This window comes from Rutidosis leptorrhynchoides, chromosome 11 (genome assembly GCF_046630445.1).
Source record: "Rutidosis leptorrhynchoides isolate AG116_Rl617_1_P2 chromosome 11, CSIRO_AGI_Rlap_v1, whole genome shotgun sequence".
NCBI lineage: Eukaryota > Viridiplantae > Streptophyta > Magnoliopsida > Asterales > Asteraceae > Rutidosis > Rutidosis leptorrhynchoides.
The window spans coordinates 154,600,195-154,628,128 of NC_092343.1; the positions used below are offsets into that span (position 1 = coordinate 154,600,195).

Below are 27,934 nucleotides of genomic sequence, written 5' to 3' on the forward strand. Positions count from 1 at the left end.
TCCTCAGGTAGATGGAATGAATAAATAACTCATCATAGTACACTGCCATGTATACCCTTTACCAGCTGGAAGATATGCATCTCTGAACATCCATTTTAGTATGCTCTTCAACACACCGAGAATCCAAGTTATATACTCGTTTACATGCATTCCCATAACCCAAGAACCTACCTGTAACAGCTTTCGGATTGAACTTCCCACCTGTTTCTCTAACCATTATGGTACAAAGAGAACCAAACGACATGAGATGTTTGATATGAGGTTTTGTTTTCAACAGCAGCTCATAACTTGTCTTGCCATGACATTTCATAACAAGAACCCTATTCATCGTAAAGCACGCATTCAAAACTGTTTCACTCCAAAAAGTAAGAGGTAAAATTCTGAGTCATCCAACATGGTTCTGGCAGTCTCAATTAAAGTTCGATTCTTTCTTTCAGCTACACCGTTCATCTGCGGAGTGTACGGTGAGCTGAATTGTTGTTGAATACCTCTCTCATTACACTACTCTTCTATCTTCTTATTTTTGAACTCGGTCCCATTATCTGTTCGGATCCTTCTTACCCTTAACTTGTATAACGTTTCAAGTCTCGTGATCAGCAACTTGATTTGTTTAAATGTATCAGCTTTACTTTTCAGCATCACTACCCACGTTAAATGCGAGTACTCATGAGTAACCACCAAGCAATATGAATGTCCAGTGATACTCTTCTTGTTGATTGGACCGAAAAGATCCATATGAAGTAGCTCAAGAGGAGTATCAATGGAATGATGTTTCTTAACTTTGTGTGGTTTCTTAGCTTGCTTCCCTTTCTTACACGGTACACAACTATCAGGAGCATGAAACCCTTTTACATTAACGCCTTCTACCAAGCAATTGTGAACTAAGTGGTTATTTTTCCTGAAACTTAAATGACCCATCCGTTTATGCCATAAAATAGACTCTTGTTCAGTAGCCTTGGACACAAAAACCTATGCCCTGTAGCTGCCTTAACATAAGCCTTTGACATATCGAGAATATATAAGTCTTGACATCTGGGTGCCGTAATAAGAATCATGTTCTCTGGAACTTGATAATCCTTTCTCATTATGTAACACTGTTGTTCATCAAATAGGACTTTATGCCTTTTATCACATACTTGAGAGACGGACAACGGGTTATTTGACATTTCCATCACATAACTTACATTATCAAAACTGACCGATGAATTTGAAATCATCCCTTGAGCAGTTATAAACCCTCCTTGATCACCTGCAAAAGAAACATATCCACCTTTAATTGATTTAACATCATGAAGCAGAGACATGTTTCCCATCATGTGCCGGGACACCCCACTATCAACAATCCAAGTATTTTTATTTGGACTGTAGGCGACCTTCAAAAATAATAGAAAAACGATTAGTTTAAGGGGGATACCCATGCCTTCTCAGCAATGGGTTTCCCATTAACGGTAACAACCTTTTCATTTTCCCTGTGAGCAGTACCCGAACTACTAGCCCCATAACATCCCTCCTTAGTTATCCACATTTGATTTTTATGTAAAGGTTTCTTAAAATAAACGTTATTTTGCACAACCCTTTTACCATTATCAGCCTTGGATTGATTTTCATGAATCACATGTTTATTAGACCTTTCAGAGTTAGGTCTGGACGACATATGATTCTTTGGAAGAGAAGCTGTTCTAAAATCTTGAAACTTCTTAGGGGGACTCAGCTCAATCCTCCTCCTGGGTACTATGAAACGTTTGGGATAATGTATAGCCCTATGACCTCCCAACCCACAATGAAAACATGAACGCGTAGTTTCTATATCTTCATCCCTAAAATAGGAATCGTATCTAGGTTTATTAGCAGGTGGAGATCTATGTCTCTGAGGTTCGGGTGGAGACCTCCTATTCACAGGAGATCTCTCAGGAGTTCTAACAGGAGACCTTTTAGGTGGAGGAATATACTTTGGTGGCGAATTACATGCTGGTTTCAAGAAATCCTCCTCCTCAAAATTAGGACCTTTAACAAATTTAATTGGGGATCGGTTCCTAATCCTGATTGGTCTCTGATTATCAGGGTTTTTCAATATTTTGACAGGCTTAGGGTTAGGTTTCTCTATCTGATCAGTCTTATCTACCCCTACCTTAGGAGTCTCAGTTGTACCTACCCCTTTACCCTTATCTTGTTTGGTCTCAGTAGGTTGAATCGGAACATAATCCTTACTGAACTATTTCTCAGGTGGTGAGAACCTATAATCATGCTCAAACGGTGGGGGACACTGTTTATAGTCACTACTAGTTTCTTTGCCTCCTATGTCTTGACAATACTCTAGAACATAAGCAGACCTCTTATAGATATATGCCTTATCTCTTTCAGTTTCATAACTAATCCTAAAGGATTCTTTATCTCTCTTAAGGTTATTTATCTCAGCAATCTGTCTTATAATGTTCTGAGTATTTAGCACCACATTCGATTTCAAATCAGTCACCTGGTCATCTAAGGTTTTAATGATTTCCTTAAACTCTTTCTCTATAGATTTAAAAATCAAATTATCTTCATACTGTTTCTTTGGAACCTGATTACCTTTCTTAAGCACATCAATTTCCTGTTCTAAGGCAAATCTTAGATAACTTCTTAAGTTGTTGTTCTAAAGTAACACATCTAGCACAGGTTTTTACTAACTCTCTAAGTTCATTCAGTTTTAAATCTAAGCTAACACAATTTTCACAAACACTATTAGTTTCAGATGTTACCTTAGCTTTATTAGAGGAGTCTGCCATAAAAGCATAGAGATGTGTGACCTTCTCCTTTACTTCACCATATTCTGATTCAGACTCTGATTCCGATTCTGAACTTGAGCTATCCGAACCTAACTCCAACGTACCCATTTTCTGAACATTAACCCTCTCAGAAACATTTCCAATAGTAACCCCATCTTCACTCGAACTACCAGAACTTTGACCATTATTTTCACAAGACTTCCATGATTCATCATCAGAGGAGGACGAATCACTGTCAGTCCACACATCACCATCTCTGTGCTTAGCCCATTTAAACTTTTCTAGAACTCTTTTGTTCACAAATCCTCTACGCAAATTATTGGCCCGGTACCATGCCCTATCAAGTCTTTCTTCCATCTTGCATCCGAGGCATTTGCACAGCTTATCTCTTCCAACACAACCCATCTTTTCTCTCTCAGCTTTTTCCTTCTCCAACTCTTCCTTAGTTATTTGAACTCTCACAACATTCGCATGATGATCATAAGTGTCAGTCACATCAATAGACCAGTCATAGGACTCATCATCATAGGTAACAGCTAAGGCCTTTGAAGACTCTTGTACAATTAGAACGTTGACCGTAGTTTTCATTTCTCGCTTCTGATTATGGAATGGATTATGAAAACCTGGCTGCTTTAGCTTATTGCAGTTTCTCTTAAAATGACCCAACTCATGACAATTGTGACACCTAACTTTGTTCATATCAAAGCCAAACTTGGTGTTCTTGCTGACACCCAAATTTTTCTCACCAGTCTTCTGAATATACCTGTTAGCCCTACGAATAACACTTCCCATAGCCCGAAGGATGTCCATTTTCTCCATCTCATTTTCATCTATCTGAGCATACTCCTCTTGTTCCAAATGACTGTTCCCGATGCGTCCGTTCAACAGATCATTGTAAGAATTCTCAACTATAGCAACCAATGCCATATCCTCTTCAACCCCTTGAATAGTACACAAACGAATATTGTCTGTTTTCAAAACCTTTGTACTCTAGAAGTTGTATGATGAAGAACACTTTATGGTGTAGTAGTTACATAACTACACGTTAGCTTCTGAGTGTTTGAAGTGAAAGCTGTTTGAGGTAGAGCGTGTTTCTTGTCTGCTGAGCCAATTTCAGGAGCTTTGTAAACCACGGGATTCTGAACTACCTCCAACCTTATCAACCTCTCTTGTAATTCCAGTTCCTTTGCCTGTAGCTTAGTAACAAAACTGCTAAAATTGTTATTCAAAATCACACAAGTCTTCTCAATTTCTTTCACGATAGGATCCCATTTTATCGGTAAACCCTCACGAAAACACTGTACCATCTTCTTATTTGTGAACACAATATTAAATCGTTTAAGCTCTGTCAATAAGTGACGATACCTAGCAACAGCATCTTTCAAGGATTCATCAGGCTGAACCGCAAAATTCTTCTGTCCTTTCTTAAGAACCTTACCCTTTGTTTTTCGATATTTAGCACTCCCCTCATTTCCACTCTCAATTGCATTCGACATAGCATATTTGGTCTGATGCATCTCAAATTGATGGAATATTTCCTTAGAAAGAGCCTGGTTAAGATGACTGTATGCTTTGCATTCTAAGTTGTAATCCTCTCTTTCTAATGCACTGAGTTCCATAGGAGTCTTCGATTCACCATGATCTTTAGTCAAAAAGGCGTATTCAGCATTTAAGAAGTTATAGAAAAGCGAGTCTATTCCGTTTAATGAGATCTAGAACCTAGGTTTCCATTCTGCAAAGTCATCAAGTGATTGAGGCCTAGGTATACGATACGAACTACCAATCTCATTTTCTGCCTTTAGTAATTGATGTAGACCCGATGAAGAAGCACCAATGAGAGCGGACTGCATTTCTGAAGTTTCAAAGTGACCTGACATTGTAATCGTACGGTTACACTACCCGGATGCAGGAATTAACACGGGAGCACAAAATAACACAGGTGCAGTTTACATGTTTGCAGGGTGATCTGACATTGTAACCGGGTAAGTTAATACGGTTACAATATGTAACCAGATGGGTACATGGTGTATCCTTACGGTTGCAGTGGTACACGGTTGGAGGTTAAACGGTTGTAAGTTACACGGATGCTGATGTGTATCCGTGCGGTTGCAGTAACCGGGTGATGTATCCCTATGGTTGCAGGGTGTCGCCGTACGGTTGTGTTCTTGGTCGAATTTGGGCAGAAAACTACACATAAACTAGGGTTTTGGATGGGTTTTGTTCTAGCACTTGATCTGGATCAAATACCTAATGTTTAACACGTTCAAAACATAGAGTATGACTAGGTTACCAGTTTTCCTTAACAAAAACTCGATTAAACACGTAAAATTTATGGGTTTAAGTGATTTTTCAATAAAAACACCAAAAACACAAAATTTAAAAACCATTTTGACACAAACCAATCGTTTAATCGTTCACACAAGCTCTGATACCACTTGTAGGATCGTGTAAACATGATTATACGATCTAATCTTCAATAACGAGTGCGGAAAAACTTGTTATTGGGTTCAATAATCAAAACAAACGAAAAACTAACGATCTTAGCTTTGTAATCGACTTTAGAATGACTAAGAACGATCAAACCAAGTGCTAGGGTTGCTGGGATTCGGTTTAGACGATTAGAGGTGTTTAGGATATGTAGCCCTAACAATGAACCCGTAATTCTCATTAAATACTTACAGCGTGTGCAACCGTGCAGTTGCATCCTGCAACCGTGAGGTTGGACATTCTACCCGTACGGTTGCATACCTGCAACCGTGCGATTTCATTCCTACAGTGAAAGTTAAACGTTAAAGCATTTCAACTTGATCGTAATGAACTCAGGGACTATAATGCACCAACAACATTCTTTCTTAATTCCTCATCATTTCTCTTTCTATTCTTGAATAAATGCCAATTTCTTTCCTACCATTGGAAATAAACCACAACTGCTACCACTAATCTATTAGCAACATTCCAAATATGCTTGAGGATGGGTAAGCTGCAAGTCTTCCAACAATATCATGAAACTTATTAGGAAACCCTCTAAACATATTTGATCTTAGACCACACTTTTATGGCATAATCACACTGAAACAATGTATGGTCAACTGAACCAATGCAAGCATCACAAAAGAGTACATTTGTACACCTGTTTAGGATACCACAACTGCAGTCTGTCTTGAGTAGCAAGTCTATTTTGAATAGCAAGCCACATAGTGAAAGCATGCTTTAGGTTCGCCTTAGGGAACCACACAACATGGTGATATGGGACTAAAGACTTATTACTCCTTAAATCTTTCCATACTTGACTTGTAGAGTTGTACAGTTGTGCTTATATCAAATTCATTTATTCTCTCAAAACATTTTTTTCTTATCAAATACATAACTCTGCAGTCAAAGGGGAGCTTACAGTACTGGTTACAAGCCAACTATTCATCAGGTTAAATGAAAGCATTCAGTAATTAATTGCATTTTTCTAGTTGTTGATTGCTTAATACAGTACTTTGAGAAATTATAAAACTTTTTCCATTTAATCCAATATATTGTAACACACTTAGATGTTGTTTTGATGGATAAAAATGGTGCATGGGTATTAGTATTGGAGATGTGTAATCTTCTTTATGGGTACAGGAATTTATGGGTTGTAGCCACGTGCGAAGTCGGTATTGGGCTAAGAACTAAGAAAATTGGAGGAAATTCTATGAGGCTAAGCCTGGTCCAACTCATACTTCATTAGTAACTTCAGAAAAAGCCAACCGAATTAGGTTTATGAGCATGCAAAACATTGACAGGTCATCTACTCAACACCAATTCCAAATGTTTCTAATTACATGGTTTTAAGCCATATCATTGAGATCTAAACATTATTTCACGTGCTGGTGGTAACCCACTTGATAATTCTAAAATTCAGCTTCAATTCGTGTTTTGGTTCGGTTTATGATGATGAACAATGAATAAGAAAGATGATGAATGATGAATGTATGAACACAATGAAGAACAAGGATGAAGATTAATGATGAATGTATGAACACAAATTTGAAACTATTAACAATTTAATATGAATCTGAGTTTATACAATTCAATCCTAATGCCAATGGAATTAATCAAGATTGATTAATCCACAGCTTTCTTCAACAATCAATTCGAAGGAATCCAATTGAAAAGTGACAACTAATCTCAAGTCTATCGATGTGTTTGAGAGAGTTTGGGGATGAACACACTTTGAGTGTGTGTAATTGTGAGCTAGGGAGGGGAAGGCTTAAGCATTCTTAGGTGTGACTTAGTATTTATGCTCATACTAAGTCACATACAATTTAGCACTTAAACACTAAGCTTAGCACATTAATCCCTTGATCAACCACTAATCTATATCTATTATTATTAGGAATTTCTATTCATAACACCACTTGAGTTACATGGGATTGTCCATGATGTTGTTACTTGTGTAAAATGTGGCCTTTCTTTTTTCGCGAGAAAAGTGACAAGACCAACTGAATTCTCTAAATCCAAAGATCTGAACATTTAAACTGATGCGTTCTATCTACTGCGAATTCACTAATCTGAACACGGAAAACGTTTTCTAGTTTATGTATTGTGATATGATTCTTTAGTGTGCAGTGGGCCAAAGCTATAGAAAGTCTTGCTTCTTGAAGAAAAAATCGGATGAGAATTCAAGGGATGAAGAAGAGGCCTAACGCTAATATCCCCGAACGCTATGAATAGAGTAGTGATGAATTCGTCTCCCATAGGTTTGTGAAAATATAGTACAAACCCTTCAATCACAATGTTTCTTAAACAGGATAGTAGTAACAACACATTGATTAAATATTTGACTCACAACAAAGGAACAAAATTTAGTTAACATAAAAACCGCACAATGTACATTCCATCTTGTTCCAGCTATAATTAAGGTTGCAAGAAGAGTCTCTAAATCTGAAAGAAACAATGTTATAAGTTTAAGAAGCTGAAAGCAAACATATCAAATTAATTGGTGGAAACTGGAAAACATATTTCATATCCTTATGGATAAAACGAAGTTTGGTGAGCTTTTGTGGATTCATGAAGACTTCAGGGGTGAAGATTCTAAACAGTTACCCAAACGGCTAATAAACCCTAAAAACCTTAATCTCTGAAAAACATAAAACGAAAATGCATTGCAATTTGGGCGCTAAATTCTAATCGTACTCCGATCCGATGGATTCATCTGTAATTTTGAATATCCGTAAGCTAATTTCTACCTCATAATTCGATTTAATAATTTCATATAAACGTACTTAAGTATGAAAAACTTGATTCCTACTGTAATTTCTGTTCGACTTTTTAATATTTTGAATTAATGCTGTCATACATACACTGTTTGTTCCAGATGAATTCTTAGATTATGGTGTAGCAATTCGACTTAATTGTGATTGTTATATCCTAATTAGCGATTTATTCGAAACATATTCATAATACCCAAAGTTAACCTACATACTTATTAGAATCCCTAATAATAAAGCAGCAAGTATGAACAGATTGCTTTAGGTTTTTGCATAATTTTACAATGCTTACAAGTTTTTTCGTGTATACTGAGTATTTGTATCAGTTAAGCTGGTATAGGATTAAAAGATGTGAAATAGTGAAAGCTAAACTGTAATGTGTTGAAACATGATAAAAGCCAGAGAGGCAGAACCAGCGTATTAGCATGAAGAAGTGATAATACCGTGAAAATTACATGTGGCCCTATTTATAACTCTGTAGGTATAAGTTCTTTGCAAGAGGTCTCAGGTTCGAATCGTGTCTAGGACAAATATTTAGTGGTGGCCTGGGAGTAATCCTGCTATGCTTCGTACATCAGAGTATGAGGTCGGATTACTCACCCTCTCGGGTAGCCCGAATAGGGAAAACCTTCTACTTTTTACCTTTTTTTTTTGTATAAGTAAAATGTTCCTGTCATTGGTCAACTAAAATTCCACATTTTCACTCCGTGCCTAGTTTCATGTATAGTAATATTGTTTTAGGACTAATACAACCATTTAAGATTCCGTACCCCTCATTTTTACCCTTAATAACCTTTTGAACCTTCTTGCTGGACCACTCAGCTTTTTAAGTATTGAAGAAAATATCTATTTTGTCACGTGTCATGTTACTTACAAGTCCATTTGTAACAAAAACAAAATTTAAGAGTATTAGCAATACCAACTTGTTCTATTAGTTATGATGAATTTGTTTTTTTTTTTTGTTTTTAAATAACCTACTAGTGTTGGCTTTCTTGAATTTAATGACAGATAATAATAATACTAAGAGGAGGTTTGTAACTTCATCCGAAGTGGATAGAATCGTCTGAGATAGACTCGATTTTAGAGAAGCTCCCTATTCAAGATGTTGTGAGGACACACGTTTTATCAAAAAGTTGAAGGTACAAATGGACCTCAATGACCTCGTTACTATAAACATGTCTCTGAAAAGCTCCCTATTCAAGATGTTGTGAGGACACACGTTTTATCAAAAAGTTGGTGGTACAAATGGACCTCAATGACCTCGTTACTATAAACATGTCTCTGAAAAGCTCCCAATTCAAGATGTTGTGAGGACAAACGTTTTATCAAAAAGTTGGAGGTACAAATGGACCTCAATGACCTCGTTAGTTCTTGATAAACATGTCTCTGAAAAGTTTCCCAAAAATGAAGCTTTTGGTCATAATGGGTTTATTATGATCTCAAACCAAATATTCAACTTCCTCAAGGGTCCTATCTTAAAGTTACGTCTCTACATACCAAACATGGCTCTTGATAGCTTTCAAGAAGTCGATCAGTGGATTTTATCCTTGTCAAGAGACGGTGTTAGAGAACTCGTCCTTATTAATAAAAACTGACGTTATCAACTTCCATGTTATTTTTTTCGCTGTCTAGAATTGAGAATGCTAGAACTTAAAAGCTGTATTATTAAGCCACCACTCGATTTTCAAGAATTTCTCTATCTCGAAAATCTATTGCTCAAGAATATTGCATTTGGGGCTAACTTGCATGGAGCTATCATCAACTTACCACAACTTAAGACGTTGAAACTGGATGCATGCACCAATGTTTACAATTTTAAGATCAAGTCTACTAAGTTGTTTCGGTTAGTGGTCTTAACTTGCCCTGATGCAACTTTGCTTGAGCTATTGCATAGTAAATGTCTTAGTGTGCTTGGTATAGTTTTCTTAAAACCCATTCAAGGAGTTGAAAGAGTTAATTTGGCTAGCTTGTTAAGTAATATGCTTTGTCTTGCGGATTTATTTACCGACGGGTATTTTCTCCAGGTATGATTTGAATTTTTAATTCTAATATTTAATTTTTGTTCTTTATCATATAGCTAGCGTTTGAAGCAAGAGAACTTAGAATCCGGTGTAGATTGTTCACATATATTCTTTCATATCTTCTTCCATATCTTGTTTGGTAACTCAAAAATTTTACTTTAACCCTCACAGTTTTCTATTGCAGAAAATATTCCAAGTGGCTTCAACACCCTGCTAGTAGTTTAAAGTCTCTTAACTTACTAAATTTCAAATTTGGTGATTTGTTTTAACTTCAATGTGTTTTATGCATTCTTTGGAACTCACCTAACTTAGAACGAATCACTGTTCATAATCGGGTAAAGAGTGCTAAACTTTTTCTATTATTCTTATTAGTGAAACGTTTTCTTTCCTTGCCCGTGGTTTTTACCCTTTTGGGATTTTCCACGTTAAATCTCGATGTCCCTTTATTGTCGCTATTTTCAATTATTACTAGCGGTATGCTATAATTCAGTGTCACTTTTCTCAACATTATAACTATTGGTGAATTAAACCAATAGCAATATTGGATATAACTACGTTAAGTTCCTTGTGTTATATACATCTCTTGCATTAATTTTTTAGTTTACTTTGTTATTACTGTATATATGTTTGTTGTGCGGTGGGTGATAACCTTGGGTTGTCAAGTTCTTAATGTGGCTCGCTAAATTCCTAATAGTCAGGTGATCATATATGTGTAATTATGTTAAAATTCGAAAAAGTGACACTCATATTTATTGATAAGTTTGAATTCATTCTCTAAGTTGGATCAAATATGAAGATCACATTGATATCCATAGTAAAAAACGCATTGAGCAGGATCCAAAACTTGATACCAGTAAGACTAAGACAATTAATTAAAGCAAATTACAATTAAGAAAACATTAAAGATACATAAGGAAGAGGATACTCAATTTTAATCAGCAATATGATAAGGTAAGTTTTGTAGTGCATCTCAAATGGTATAAAAGCTTGCCAAAAATATGTACAATAGACCTTCTGGATATTATTTAAATCTAATAAAAATTTTCAAAGTTCTCAAATTAACCAAATATAATAGTGAATGGTGTAAAGTTTAATACATTATGAAATCATAAACCTGTAACTTTATAGTAACAAAAAGATGATGTAAATGAGCCTAGAGTACACCATATTGAACGTTTGTCGTCTTTGATGGATGGATTACATAGAGAATTAATTTTGCCAGTAAGGTGCCTGCAGAAAGAGTGTTTTTTGAAAAAAAGATGACCATTGAGGTTTGAGAAGGTAATCATTTGAATATAGTTTAGCAGCAGAGACATCTCGAGTGATGATATGCTTCCATGACTTGTAATAAGCCAATGGATCATCTTCTTTCTTCATTTCCTCACCATACACAAGGCTAATCCCATACTCCCTTAAATGTGCATGATCTTGTCCATCACCGTAATAAGTTTTTGCATTGAGGTGAACAATAACTTCATCGCCGTTTTCAAACTCATTGTTTTCAAACATCCAATGGCTTAACCATACTCTAACTTTATTAGGTTCTGAATTTACATACGATTAGGTTGGTATACCCAGGAGTAGTTTTTTGTCAAATTACTTAATGTAATTCTTATGGGAGCACGGGTGTGTGAGATTGATCTTGCAATGCACACATTTAGCCCACGAATCCTACACTTCTTTGGATCAGATTTCAAAATAACTGATGATGACCCGTTGCTTCGATGAGTGAATGACGTTGGAACCTCTTGGCCTTTAAGATAAGTGCTGAATATTCCATGTTCATAAAGCATCTGTCACATCCATCCAACTTTTGTTAATTAGCTTCAATCACTTGCATTTAGATTTAATTAACATGGGAGAAGGGAAGATAGATTAATAAACATTCACCTGTGTTGATTGCAATTTTCTTGGGACGGAGTAATCTTCTGAATAATTTGATACAAGAAAGTTATGATAATTCATATAATCTAAATTAATCCAGCCCAAACTAAGTATCACTTCGTTAATTTCCGGTATAGCTTGCATTTCGAAGTTGTCTTGAATCTCAGTCAAAGAAAGTACATTTTTATAATAAATGAACCTACCATGTGCTTCTGACATTTCTGGATAGAAAGTTACTTTCTCCAACGTTTCACAGCCGTCGATAAACAATCCTGTTATTGAGCTCGGAGCACACAAAATTGTCTTCAACATTTTGCAATTTTGTAAACTTAGATAATTCAGCCTACATAGGCTTCTCACACAATCGGGGAGGGAATCAATTGGATTACTATCTAAATACAGCTCCTTCAATACCGGTAAGCCAATTAAATCCATTGGAAACAATTCGTTACACAAATTATTATTTTTAAGTGATAAACTTACTAATGTTTTCGGTAAAGAAATCGCATATGACTTCACACTTCTTGGTATATCCTCCATAATGGCAGAGGAAGACACTGGGGGTGCTATGTTAATATTGTTAGCCTCAAGCACTTCTAGTGACTGCATAACCTTAATCTCAACAGGGAACTCAACAAGATTTATACAACCATTTATCAATAGTTCTTTAAGGTTTTTTAGATTTCCTATGCTCACTGAGATTAAGAAACTTCAGTGACTTGAGCACCTGTTGAGTTAAATATAAATAAGCGATGCATGTTAGTTTTACAAAGATAGATAATCACAAACTGCAGAAAGAAATAGTTAATCTAGTACCGTGTGCTTCTTCCAAAGTTGTTGTAGATTGCTATTAGACATGTCAAGAGCAACCATATTCTCCATTTGTAAGTCCGAAGGTATAAAACTCAAAGAAAATCCATGCATGCACAACCATCTTAAACCTTTAGGAAAGTTCTTGTACGATCCATTGATTTTTACATAGTTGAGTTGTAGTAGTCTTAAGTTACACATCTCACTAAATGCAAGTGTCTCAATGACAACTTGTTGACTATCACTAGGGGAACATAAACCTAAAACCCAATTGACGAATGGCAATAATCTAACGTTCATGTAGTTGTCTACGCTACTTGATTCACGTGAAGTCGTATCCTCAAATGCTTTCATATCAAGGACAACACCTTGAATTTTAGTTGTTCCCTGCATATATAAAAGGAATATCATAATATTAAATTATTTATTAATGTATTCATAATACAAAATCTTTAAAGAATGTACTCTTTTCGAAATAAATTGTTACCTTTTTCTGTTGCAACACTGTTATGGACTCCTCATGATGCCATAACAGACTTCTTTTCCATGGCTTTTCAGGTGATTCTTCATGGACTACATATCTCCCCAAATCTTGAAGAAGCTGATGCATCTTTAACTGATTTAAATCATCTACTGTGAGAAGGCATCTGTTGTTGAGATTCTTGATCCCAAATGATCTGCATATACCAAACGCTTTTAGTATTTCTTCACAAAACTCTTTATCTTCTCCAACGAAAAAGCAAGCAATGAACTTGAAGAGTTCCTTGTCCTTTTCATGTGGCAACCAGTCGAAACTTATTTGCAACACCTTTTGAATATCAAGATTAATAATCTGTTTACTAAGTGATTCTAAGATATCGTCCCATGTAGCGTCTTCATTACGAACGGAACTACCCAAAACTTTAAGAGCTAATGGATGACCGTTGCAATACTCTGCAACCTTCTTCAGGTCTTTTTTGTCGTCTTCATTGGGTTCATTGTGTCCAAAAGCATGCCAACTTAAAAGTTGCATTGAATCTTTCTGACCTAACCCTTCAAGCAAGTGCCTCATATGCTTTGGCGGTACTTTGGTTTCAAACAATCTACATTTTTGTGTTATTGATCCATCTTTGGATGTTATTATTAATTTGCTTATAGGATGAAGACCTTTCGTCCCGATTAATGCATCCAACTGATCGACTTTACTGATACCATCAAGAACAAGAAGAATTCTTTTCCTATGAAGTATTTTTCCAATCTTATATGTGCCCACATTAGTATCTTGTACGTCCATCCAACTTCCATCTTGAAAGTCTTTAAGGAGCTGTTTTTGTAAATTAAGCAATCCATTTGACGATGTACACCTCCTTTCGACATCTTCAAGAAAGCAGCTTCTTTCGAATTCAAAAAAGTGTAATTTGAAAATGTAATCTGCTAAGTAAGTTTTTCCAATCCCAGCCATTCCCCATAGAGTGAGAACTTGGGTGTTGTGCGAGGAATCATCTTTCAAGAAAACTTCAATGGTATCAATGTCAGACCTCATCCCGATCATGTGTGGAATATTACTCCTTTTTGTGTAGATCTAACTTGCTGTTGATCTCTTTCACAATTTCTTCAATAAGTATCGTCTCCCCCCTGTTAATTTTGTGAAAATATGTTAAAGTTTGATTTTTTGTTTCTTGAACAAGATTCAATATTTAGGGTATGTTTGACAAAAGTAACTGGTATGTGGAGCCCGAAACTATAGACAAAAGTTATTAGCTGGAGCTTTTACTTGTAGTTGTACTTGGCACTTAGTTTTGTAGAAGTTTTGAGAACCTAGTAGTTGCATGTAATTGTAATGGAAATATGTAATCAGATGGTAAACACTAATGTTGTATGAGCACAAAAATAATTTCTTTATAAACTGTTGAGAAGTTATCCCACATCAGTCATGGACAAAAATAAATGTATGCATATAAGTTAAAGGGGAAGTCCCTCTATCACCAATTGGTTTTAGAAAGGGATAGACTCTTGGATTTCTATGTCGTATATGTTGTTAGACTATACGACTTATCAATTCTGTCATGATATCAAAGCTTAGGTGGACGGTTTGTGCTACAACGAGTCCGAGTCAGGCCCCCATGAGTGTGCCTCCGTCGCTACAAAGAGATTGAGTCAGGCCTTCTTTTTGCCGCCACAAAAACAAATGTATGCATATAAGTCAAAGGGGAAGTCCCTCTATCACCAATTGTTTTTAGAAAAGGATAGACTCTTAGACTTGTATGTTGTACATGTTGTTGAACTATACGAGTGAACTATACAATTTATCAATTCTGTCATAAACAGATGTAACTCTTTCTAAAAAGTGCCTCCACGAGCTTTTTATGAAACCAAAAGCTAAAAGCACTAACTTTCAAACAAATCTTAAGCCTATAGAAATCTAGCCTAAACTTCAAGCACTCTGATGGTCATTACTAAATTTGAAGGGTTGATCAAGTAATTATTAGAAATGATTACAAAAATATGGGCGTACAAGGTGTTCATGCTAATTGAAACACACTCATAATTCAAAGAGGCCTAAAGAATATAGAGAAAATACGGTATATACCCCTACTAACCTATTAAATAACATACATATACCAACTAAAATCACATAAACACGCTATTAACTTTTATAAGTAACTTTATATATATATATATATATATATATATATATATATATATATATATATATATATATCCAACTAAGTATGTTAATGACAAATATATCCAATATAAGTACTAAAATTATTATATTTACCCATTTTATTAAAAAAAAAAAATTAATGTGTAGAGTTTAGATTTAGTTTTAGAGTATGGAGTTTAGGTTTAACTTTAGAATTTAAGATTTAGGTTTAGCTTTAGTGTTTAGAATTTGAAGTTTAGGGTTTAGCTTTAGAGTTTAAGGATTAAAGTTTAGAGTGTCTAGTTTATATATATATATATATATATATATATATATATATATATATATATATATATATATATATATATATATATATAAGTATGATAATGACAAATATATCCAATATAAGTACTAAACTTATCATATTTACTCATTTTATTAAAAAAAATATTTAATGTGTACAGTTTAGATTTAGTTTTAGAGTTAGGAGTTTAGGTTTAACTTTAGAGTTTAAGATTTAGGTTTAGGTTCAGTGTTTAGAATTTAAAGTTTAGGGTTTAGGTTTAGGTTTAGGTTTAGATTTAACTTTAGCTTTAGAGTTTAAGGATTAAAGTTTATAGTGTATAGCTTAGGGTATAAGTTTATGTTTAACTTTACAGTTTATAGTTTAGAGTTTAATATTTAGAGTTAAAGGTTTATGGTTTAGAATTCATTTAATTTTCTGTTTCAAGTTGGATTTTATTAAATATTTGAATAAAATGGGTAAATGTTAGAGTTTTATTACTTACATATAGAGTATATATGATATTATGTAGTTTAGTTGGGTATATATATGTAATTGTAAATATTAATATAGGGTTCACTTATTTATAAATTTTTTAAAATTAAAAATTTAATATCTCTATCCACTTATTTATAAAGTGGTGATTTAACATTTTCTAAAACTGTTTTATTAAATGATGCTGGTATTTGTAATATTTTTTAAATATTATTGAACTTTATATTTTATATAGAGAAAATTGTGCGGATAGTCCATGTGGTTTGTACCATTGCACGGTTAACCAAAGTATTGGTTTTAAGTGTAGATAGTCCCTATGGTTTTCAAGTGAAACAAGGATAGTCCAGTTCACTAACACTGTTAATTTTTTTCATTAAAACTGAATCATGTGTCAAACACATGAAGGTATTTATGTCATTATATATATATATATATATATATATATATATATATATATATATATATATATATATATATATATATATATACTCTTCACCAACACACTTTTCTTTAATTTATTTTTCTGCTAAGATTAGATGTGAGACAAGACAACAACCAAATGAAAATTCAAAGACCATTCACAAACCAATACTATTAAAACCCTTAAACTAAATCAAAAAAATCCAAATTAAAAATCAAAATCAAACATTACATTGAACCTTCATCGATAACTACATGATCTTATTATCATAACATCATCACAATCTCAGATTCTATCTTCATCTTAATTCTTAATTCATTATCATTTCAAACCTAGAATTTAGGGTTTTTCAAATCCGAAAATAAATCATTAAACTGATACATGCTTTGTGATCCTGATCTAAAACCGAGTACTCGACAATCATAAAACAAGAATTACAGCTTCGAATTCGTTAACATTCATCTCGTGTTCTTCACTATTCAAAAACTCGTCAAGTTTTCATATCTGGAGCATTTCGTTCAATCAAAGGATGAATTAGAACGGTTTCAAATTCATAAGCCAATAGTTGAAGCTACGTGATGCGTTAAAACTTATTGAAAACATCACGAAGTTTCATATCTGAAGGTCAACTTTCGAAAAGAGGTGGTATGTGTGTGTGTGTTTTGAATGTGTAATAAGTGTGTGTAATTGTAATAACGTGTGTGTAATTGTAATAACGTGGTCAGTGATTTAGAGAAGATATGTATGAGCAATCACATTTGCGATTTGCAGTTGTAAAGGGTTATTAATTTAGGTTTATGATGTGGGTTATTAATTTAGGGTTATGGTGGAAAAAGCTGAAGATGGAGGTAAGTGAGAGAAATATATAAAGGGAGTGTTTGGGAGTTTGGGGAAAGAGGTATGTAACATACCGAAAATATCCTCACACGCTTTGTACATGACTATGTTTTAACATAATTAATTAACAGTGTTAGTGAATTGGACTATCTTTGCTTTACTTGAAAATCACACATACTATCTACACTCAAAGCTGTTACTTTAGTTAACCATGCAATATGGTACAAACCACATGGACTATCCGTGCAATTTTCTGTTTTATATATGAAAGCCTTTTGTATACATACCAAGGTTGTAAAAGTCGCGAGTCGGGGACGCATCGGTCGAGACCTAAAAAGGACGCGTCGGCCGAGTCGGTGACGCGTCGGTGACGCATCGGTCGTTGACCAACGTTGACTTTATTAATAATTTCTTGAATATATATTTATATATGTATAAAATAGTTGATTTTGTACCATAAATTTCTTAAATAAGAACTTGAATTCAAATACAATCAAACTTCAAACTCAATTAATGTTACTGAGTACATAATCAGTAAGGACACAAAGAAAAGGGCGGCCCAAAAAATGAAAACAAACCCTAATTTTAGAAACATATCACATATTGACGAAATTTTGACTGATTTTGACCGTTTTTAACCAACTTTGACCGTCTTTAACAGACTTTGACCGAACTTTTAGCTTTGACCGCCTTTTGAGTCGTTTTCAGAAAAAACGGGACGGAGAACCCAAAAAAACGACGCATCGGCCGACGCGTCGGCCAAGTCGGCCGACTTTTACAACACTGATACATACACATAAAAGATATCAGTGTTATAATATAGCATTCTAGGATATTATTATGTTCAACCACTTAGTGTTACATGAATGCTATTTTTTTTAAGTATTATTGAACTTAGTGTTTTATATATGAAAAACTTGCATATACATAGACATAAAAGACACCCGGGTTATAATATAGCATTGTGGGATATTATAGTGCGTTACATGAATGCTACCTCTACTAGGCCATTTAAGAGAATTATGCAACATATTATAAACTTAAATGGAATATTCATATCTAAATATTGTTATTTGATATGTCGTCGTTTTTTCTGTTTAATGTTTTTAGTAAGTACTCCGTACGTGATTTAAAATTTAATTTCCAATCTAACAGGATCAAATCAACACCACAGAATGGGTAAAGTCAAACATTCTAGACTATCATTTTTTTTTTTTTTTTGGCGAAGGAGGAGTAAATTTTTTTTCCTTTTTTTTTGAAATTTTATTTTAAAAATAATAAGATCACGTAAAAATATGAATATTTAAAAAATACTATGTGAAAATGCTATTATTTTAACGGGGAAACGCTCGAAAAAATATCATTCATCGATAAATATTATTCCTTATAACATTCTTCGTGATGCATGTTATTCTTCGAACGTTTTTAGGGTTTGGAAATAAGGGTTTAGAGTTTTGATTTAGGGTTTAATACGAACGGTTTAGGGTTTAAGGTTTACAGTTTAGTACTTAAAACAATAAACCCTAAAACCTGGACTAAATTTTAAAAAAACTTCACAGAAGATGAAAAAAAAACGCTCGATGAATAACATGCATCACGATAAATGTTATCATGAATAAAATTTACCGATAAATGTTAATTCTTCGAGCGTTTTATGATCAAAATAATAACATTCATCACAAAATGTCTTTTTTAAATATTCATATTTTCGCCTAATCTTAATGTTTGTGAACTTTTTTTTTAAGAAAAAACGTTAACAAAAATTTACTTCACTTTTCCCCCTAAAAAAGTATTTTCCTTTAAATGATGACTATATATATACATATATATATATATATATATATATATATATATATATATATATATATATATATATATATATATATATATATATATATATATATATATATATATATATATATATATATATATATATATATATATTCAATGTCACATTTAACACACATATTCAATATTTTATTTATTTATTATTTTCGTTTGTTATTATTATTAATTATTTATTATTTATAAATCTTACTTATTAATGTTAATATTAAATTAATATTAATATTAATATTATTATCAGTTTAATGGATCATATGTTTGCGACATATAAGTATATATAAATTTTGGTGAATGTTAGTGTCGACATATATATAAGTATATATAATTTTTGGTGAATGTTGGTGTTCGTAGGTTTCATTAACATATTTTTCTTTTAGGTTGTATTTTATGTTTTCAAATATTGCTAACTTATGTACATATAAAATTTTAATGTAAATAAACCTAATAAAACGTTCACCGATTTGCAAATTGATATTATATACAGAAGTAACGAACCATTTTTTGGAACGTACGGCTGCTTGTTGTGAATATTATTCACATTGTAGTTTAATACTATCAAACGAAGAATATTCAAATAAATTTAACTTTTAAATTAAAATTCAAGGGAACATGTGGTACGACAATCAAATGTGATTGGAGAAAAAAATTCAAATTATCTTTTTAGAAAAAAAAATTTCAAATTTTTTTTTAATCACATGTAATTGGATTTGACATGCAGTAAATCCATGGTTGCATTACTCGGCGAAACTTGGCAATTTCTCGCCGATTTCGCGTTTCCAGGAGCTCACTGAGTTTTCGAACGATCATCTCGGCTAATTACACGGTCAACCACCTGTCAACGACGGACAACCATGTGGAAGAAAAGGGGATCCGAGCAGTAAAAAAAGGGGAAGAAAACAAAACGGGAGACACGAGAAAATTAGGAAGCGAATAAGCAGGGAGAGTAACACTTACCGGCGGGAAAAGCTTTTCACGGAAAAGGAAATCGTATCGGAGAAGAAACAACGTAGAGAGAGAGAGAGAGAGAGAGAGAGAATGTTTATGAATACGGAGTACATATGGAAGTGGGTAAAAGGATACGTGTCTGCTTATTATTGTTATTGAAAAGTTACGTATATAATTTAATTATTTATATATAGTCTGTCGATTCAAAATTTCAGATACAGGGTTAGGCCCAATAAAAACAAAGATAAAATGGGCCTAAACTAAATACTCTGTAGAACATAGATACATCTACGGTAAAACCTCTGTAATTTAATACTCGATAAATTAATAACCTCGATAAAATTAATAATTTGTCCGGTCTCAACTTGGGACCAGTACAAATTTGGATCTCAATCGATAACATAATAAGATAATAATATTTTTGAAATCTCAATGTAAATATATGTGTCGTAGCGAAACTATAAATTAATAATTACTAAATTTTTTTTGAAATTCTAATATTCATTGAACTTGACAAATTCATTAATGTGTGAATGTACATACATGGAAATTTTGAAGGTCCTTGTTTATGTTTTATTCAAATAGGTAAACTGAACGGACATAATAATTTCGAATGTTGATGCATTAGTTTGAGACTAGCTCACAAATATAAGGCAATTTTTTAAATTGATAATTTATTAATTTATCCATATAATAATATCTCGCTAAATTAATAAAATATCTCGGTCCCAACATTATTAATTTATAGAGGTTTCACTGTATATTCATATTCCAGTCAACTAACTTTTGTTATTTTTACATAATATATATACGAGTATTATGTGATTATGTATTTTTTACGTTACATATATAAATTATGTTTTATATATATATATATATATATATATATATATATATATATATATATATATATATATATATATATATATATATATATATATATATATATATATATATATATATATATATATAGTGGTAGGATCAAGCTGGAAATAACCAATCCGGGGGAAGTGGGGGGAAACAAAATTTTTTTTTTTTTGTTTTTTGAAAAAACTTTGTTCACGAATATTATAGATTTGATGAAAATATGAACATTTAATAAAGACACTTTGTGATAAATGTTTTTATTTTGGCGGAAAAACGCTCGAAGAAGTAATATATAACAATTATCGTGTTTTTCGAGCGTATGTTGAAGGTTTAGATATTAGGGTTTAGATATTAGGGTTTATAGGGTTTAGAAATTTAGGGTTTAGGGTTTAGATTTAGGATTTAGTTTGAGTTTTTAACACGAACGGTTTAGGATTTAGGATTTAAGGTTTGGTATTTTGGGTTTATGGAATAAACCCAAAACCACCAAACCCTAAACCCTAAACCCTAAACTCTAAGTCGGGCTAAATTTTACTTCACAAAACATGAAAAAAAAACGTTCATATTCTTCACGAACAATATTATCTTGAATGTTATTTTTGTCGATCGTTTTCCCGCCTAAATAATAACATTCATCACGAAGTGTCTCTTCTAAATGTTCATATTTTCGTGTGATCTTGATGCCGGAAAAAAATTCAAAAAAAACAAAAAAAAAATTTTGCTTCCCCCCGCTTGGTTACTTCCCCAATGATCCTGCCCATCCATATATATATATATATATATATATATATATATATATATATATATATATATATATATATACAAAAAAATAAAAAGTCAATGAAAGTCAACATCCGATTTCTACGCCGAGTTCTCCCCGAGTCGCCGAGAACTCCTCAAAAACCTCCTGCCGAGTTCTCCCCGAGTCGCGAGTTTTACAACCTTGAGTAAATCACATGTGATTCTGAATGTCAATCGCATGTGATTGTAAAACTCAATCACATATGATTCCGCATGTCAAATCCAATCACATGTGATTGGAAAAAAATTGAATTTTTTTTTATTTTAAAAAAAATTAAATTTTTGAAATTTGTTTTTTTTTCAATCACATGTGATTGAGTTTGACATGCAGAATCACATGTGATTGGGTTTTACAATCACATGTGGTTGGATTTGATATGCTAAATTTTTTAAAAAATGTTTTTTCTTCAAAAAAGAAAAAAAAAGTTCCGAAATTTTTTTAAAAATCTGTTTTTTTTAAATTTCTTTCATTTTCAATCACATGTGATTGTCGCGCCACATGTCGCACTCTAATGGGTTTGTTGAATTTCAAGCAAATTGTTGGATTCATCACATTACAACTCACTATCAATTACTATAAAAATTGACCATATTTAAGGTTTTGAATACCTTCTCTTTGCATCCTTTCCTTTTAAATCAGCAACTTCAGTAAGTGCTTTCTTCCAACGATCAATCTTTTGAACCCATTCACTTTTCTTTTTTGCGTTTGATTCAGTCTCCATCCTTCGTGCATGCTTTGCCATGGCATCTGCAAAACTATTTTGCTGCTTCCTAACATCGGTGGGTTCAACATGATAGAATATAGGGATAACAATTTGGTTATAGTTCCTACGTTGCTCCAGGATCAATACAAGTTCATCAAGGCACCATGTGGAAGACGCGTAATCCCTAGACAACACGATAACAGAAGATCTTGATGCTTTGATCGCACTCTCTAATCCTGGTTTTAATTCTCCTCCGGTTTGAACCTCGGCATCATCCAAAAATGTATCGATAGAGGCATCAAGCAAAGCCTTGTAGAGGTGATCAGTGAAACTATAACGAGTATCAGCACCTCTCAAACTTATAAACACATCGTAAACATAACTCGGTGAAGACTGTTGTGGAATTTCAGTGATCTTAACCATAATGATTAATACAGTGGACTATAAAGTCTATGTAACTTTGAAATTTTTCTATGGCCCCTCTTCTACTAATACAGAGGGAAAAAAAAATACAAAGTGAATTATGACATGAAGTCACACGTACATTTATGAATGTAAGATTTGAGAGAGTAAGTTCCACAAAAGTCTTCTTTTATAGTATACATATATGGGATAAAGCCCGCATGTTACTGCGGAAGTCTTTGCGTGTAACGCTATAATGTGTTACGTAAAACAATAAAAATACGTGATCTTTAAGATTAATATTACCGTTTTTATGCTATAAGGACCGTATAATATACTATACTCATAGATCAAATTCGAAATTTTCGTATACTTTTTCTCCAAGTTGTCATATTAAATGTTATTTAGAAGCGCATTAATTATTTCTCTTCTTAATCTAAAAGATTGTTCATATCACACATTTTATTATATTTAATTTGAGATTAAGATATATCATTGAGTGCATATTTGATTCGTCATATGGAGTATAACTTTGTAAATTGACAAATTAACTTATAAATTAACTTGCACACTCTTTAGTATATTTAAAAACTTTTTACTCGTAATATAAATCATCGAAAATTGTTTTTTGATCAAGGAGATGAAGAAGAAAAAAAGTTATTGTACAACCTCTATCGGCTAATAGTATAAGAGGTAATAGTGCAATCGGATCAAAGGATGCTCTTCAAATGTTCTATTGAAAAGTTGACAGTTGATATATTTCATTTTAATATAAAGCAGTTGTACTAAAATATTACCCCGTATTATATTAAATTATTATCTGGACTTATTCAAATGTTAAATTACAAGTACTTCTTCAAAAGTCTTCTTTCATAACACAACAATATCGTGTAAAAGTTAAAATAATGTTAATCGCGTGTTTGAACTGATGTTTTAGAATTACAATGCCCATTTAGGCTAGAAATCAATATTTTATTAAGAACGCATTATTAGTTTACCTACCTCAACACGATTGTTAGAGTATACGAAGACAGATCAAGTGATTACGACCATGTCTACTTGGAGAATAAGTTAGAACATTTTTGAAGATCTGTACATAACAATGATCCACATAATGACTCGGATCACATGGATCTATGATGACCTAGTAATTGATATCTTGATATCACCACAAGAATTCCCATGTTCAAAACTCTATAGTTGCACATCTTGCTGAAAACTCTGTGCATAGAGTATTGAAGAATTCGTCTCACGTATGTTGAAAATATTGCACTCAATGTTATCCACACTACTACAAAAATGACAAAAGAAACCCCCATTAGAAACCTTCTTTTAGAGGAGCCAAAGAAAAGATGTTTCAAATGTTTAAAGGAACTGGCTTTGCATTTCAAAAAAGAAACCGGTCTCTTTATTTAAGTTAAGAAACCTCTTTTTTAACAGAAACCGGTTCTAAGTTTTTGGAACCTCTTTTTACCTAGAAAGAGGTCTCTTTTTTCAACTTTAGGAACATGTTTCTTAAAAAAAAAAAAACCGGTTCCAAGCTTTTAGAACCTCTTTTTGGTAGAAAAAAAAAAAACCTATTTCATTTTTTTTTTACTTCCAAAATTCAAAATTTTCAGATCTGCCATATGCACACATTATATACCGCCCACTGAAGATGAATATTTGACATATGAAATTTAAAGTATAATATTTCATCTCTGCAAGGTTTTCCACTCACTGTCATTAACAACAAAAAGCACCAACTCCAAACTCAAACCCTTCCGGGCCTTCTCTACCTGTAGAAAGTTGTGGATTTTCAGTGGTAATTTTCTCTTTTGGTTGAATTGAATTTTAAGTATGACATTAATTCAAATCCATCTTTTATGCAGATCCATTGCCACCTCCATACAACTCTAGCTAACTTTAAGTAATTTAATTCAAATTCTTCTATATTATTCATCTTTGTGTCGATTTTTATATTTTTTTTCAGGCTTCTTAGTAACGAAGCAAGCATCTTATAAATAGCATCAGTAAAATCACAGGCATGGGAGCAGAAAACACTACAGAGTGACGAAGGAAAGAAAGATCCATATATATAGCATACAGTGACGGAACTAGGATTTTTTTCACCGGGGTCAAAAACAATTTTAAAACTGTAGCAATTTTTTGGGCAAAATATAGAGGTTTTGGGGGGAAAAATTCATGTTCTTAGGAAAATTATAATGGTTTTGGGGCAAAATTATTTGAAGGTTTTGAGGCAAAATATGTAGATTTTTGGGGGAAAAAATCCACTTGGGGCAAAGTCGGAAAATTCAAAATTTTTACACTGAATATCGAAAATTCACCCCACTCTGCCCCCATATACTTTCGCCACTGATAGCATAGATACATTATAAAAAAAATCAACAAGCAAGCTGATATATATGATATATGTTTCAAACAACGTCAATTCATTTCAAATGATATATGAATTATTTGATATCACCTATATTGAGAAAAAGGTTCCAAATAAATGGTATTGAAATCACTTATATTGATAAAAAAAAAAAAAAAAAAAGGTTTCTTTTTTTGTTAGGAATGAAACCAGTTTTGTAGTAAAAAGAAGTTTCTTATATTCAGAAAAGAAACCGATTTTATGTAAAAAAAGAGGTTTCTTTGCTTTATCATAGGAACCGGTTATACACTTTTGTAAAACCGGTTCCTAAAGGGTAAATAAGAGGTTCATTGCTTACTTTTTGTAGTAGTTATAAAATTGTGTGTATTTTATTTTCATGAAAATTTGATTCTAACATTTTCATGACGTCTCCTTAAAACCTATGGAAATTTGATTTTACCATTTTTATAGCGTCTCCTTTTTATTACTTTTTATCATGTATGTATTTATTTTATTCTCTGTATTTATTTATTTCATTTTATTTAAAGTATTTATTTTATTTATTTCTATTCTTATTTGTTTTTGTTTTATTTTATCTTCTCTTACCTTTTGGGCCGGAGGTCCTCTTGGAAGCAATCTCTTTATCCGTCGAATGAATAGAGGGATGGCTTTCCCTACTCTTGTGAGTGTTTCATTCGGAGTGGAGAAATGATTTCTCTTTATTCTAGGATAGAGGAAAGATTGTCTACATCTCACCTCCCTCATATCCCATACATGTGGGATTGAGTATTTTGTTGTTGTTGTTGTGTTATAAAATTGTGTGTATATATTATATATTTATATTATCTATCTATCTATCTTCTATAAACCTATAAAAGTTGACTCTTTTTTCCATTAATTAGGTTACTTACTCATGTTCTTGACTAAAGTTAGTTTCTTAACCATCCCACTCACCACACACCATACAGTCAATAAACCATGCTATATATATATATATATATATATATATATATATATATATATATATATATATATATATATATATATATATATATATATATATATATATATTAAGGAAATAATTATTTATTGAAGACAAAAAAAAATTACGGATATTGAACACAAAAAAAAAAATATATGTACGCACATGTTTCAGATTGTCATGGATATAATTTATTACTCAATATATATATATATATATATATATATATATATATATATATATATATATATATATATATATATATATATATACATTATTTTAAGGAATTAATTATCTATTGAACAAAAAAAAAAAAAAAAGATAGAACACACATGTTTTAGATTGTCAAATATATGATGTATTAGTCAACAAAACAACCTTAACCTATGTCAAACATCAAATACATGGGACCAAACCACCGGTGTCTTATTTCACATATCTCATCTCCACCGCTTCTTCACAACCACGCACATGCAGTCTCAGGCATCCGACCAACAGCCGTTTAATTCCAACCGGTCATCCGGCTGAACATGAGATCTTTGATTCGCCACCGTTGCCGTCGCACAAAGCCCCATCGTTTGGAATTGATGGTCTTTCACATGCAGATCCAGAACCTAACGGTTAGTTTCATTTATTTGGATCTTAAAACATTAAGTTATATTTCAATCGAATTCAATTGAGACCCAAATTATGTCAATATTTATTAATTGTCTGTAATTGTGTTTAATTGGGTAAGTCGAATAAACTCAAGGATTTTCAACAATCGCATCAACGATTCAGTTACACTTTAAATTGAATAATATTTAATCCAGGTCTGTAACTCCATGAACGAAGTGAATTTGCAGGTTTTTAGGCCCCTATATATTGTTGGTATCTGGTTTATAGTTATGCATAAGTCCCCAAAAAACACCAAGTATTCCAATGGCCCAAATTCCACAATCATCCAATCCAGTTGCAAACAGGAGTTACGTGTACCTTAATGAACTTGAGGTTGGCAAGCAAGCTGTGGTCAAGGTTATGATATGCAGAATGTGGGATACGTACACACCATATGGGAAGTATTTGAGTTCAGATTTCATTGCGTCTGATGAAAAGGTATAACATTATCTTTTCATATTGACATTATTTTTCACACCACATCATATACTTACGTGTTTTAAAGCTATTTTTGTCATCTCATTCATCTGTGTATAAAATATTCATTGTTGTTAGTTGTTTATACCGTTTTACTTCTTATGCGTAACAATGCCATGTTGAACATGTTATTTAATGCATTCAATTTATGTTGAAACTTTAGATTAGTTATATTATTCTATCTGTTGATGATGTATACTATTGTGTTTTTTGTCTCTAGATTATGTTTAAAAATCCTAGTACAGACTTATGATTCTGTCATTGTTAGGGGTTGTATCTGTTTTATCCATTCGCATTGCATCCTTATACATTCACATTATACTTTGTATAAACACATATTTATCTATATGTATGAATTATATACGATGACTATTTGTGGAATTCCTGTTGAAGTAAGTTAGTTTAAACTGATTTAATTTTACAAAATTATGGAATTGCTTTTGAGGTTCTTCATTTTAAACTTGATGATGCCTACATGTTTGATATAAAAATGTATAAGTATCTGAATATTAGTAG

General features: G+C 32.7%; 1 pseudogene; it reads right to left on the reverse strand.

Annotated features, from left to right (window-relative positions):
* Window positions 1-11,235: 11,235 nt before the first annotated feature.
* Window positions 11,236-22,967, reverse strand: LOC139875081 (TMV resistance protein N-like; annotated as a pseudogene).
* Window positions 22,968-27,934: the final 4,967 nt, after the last annotated feature.